The sequence below is a fragment of the Scylla paramamosain genome, chromosome 7, assembly GCF_035594125.1.
Source record: "Scylla paramamosain isolate STU-SP2022 chromosome 7, ASM3559412v1, whole genome shotgun sequence".
Lineage (NCBI taxonomy): Eukaryota > Metazoa > Arthropoda > Malacostraca > Decapoda > Portunidae > Scylla > Scylla paramamosain.
The window spans coordinates 31,708,116-31,708,672 of record NC_087157.1 but is presented as its reverse complement, the minus strand read 5'-3'; positions in this window follow the sequence as shown (position 1 = coordinate 31,708,672).

The window sequence follows — 557 nt, the reverse complement described above, 5'->3', positions numbered from 1 at the left end:
AGAGTGAGGGACTGGAGTCAGAGAGGGCGAAGAAGGAACAAGAAAATTTGGGTACAGAAGAAAAAACTGAAATTGAAAAGTCTTGGGTCACATCTGGAAAGCTGGGGAGGAGGAGGAGGAGGAGGAGGAGGAGGAGGAGGAGGAGGAGGAGGATTTGAGTAGGGGCTGATTACATTCGGTAAGAAGGAAAGAGAATGAAGATAAAAGAGAAAAGGTGAAAGGGATTAAAAAGATTAAGGGATGGAGAGAGAGAGAGAGAGAGAGAGAGAGAGAGAGAGAGAGAGAGAGAGAGAGAGAGAGAGAGAGAGAGAGAGAGAGAGAGAGAGAGAAACAAATCCTAACCCAATTAAATAAGATAAAAAATAAAAAAAAAACTACCCCAGAATCAGCGCAGTCTCCAGCACTCAGCACCTTCCCCCTCCCCCCATATGGGCAAACAGGCTCATAATGACAGTACTGCATAATTCACCGACACATAGCTGAGGCCCCACGTGTATTGCACCTCTTGATTGGCACCCTATTAACATACTTCAGAGTGCCAGGCATTTGTCTAATTA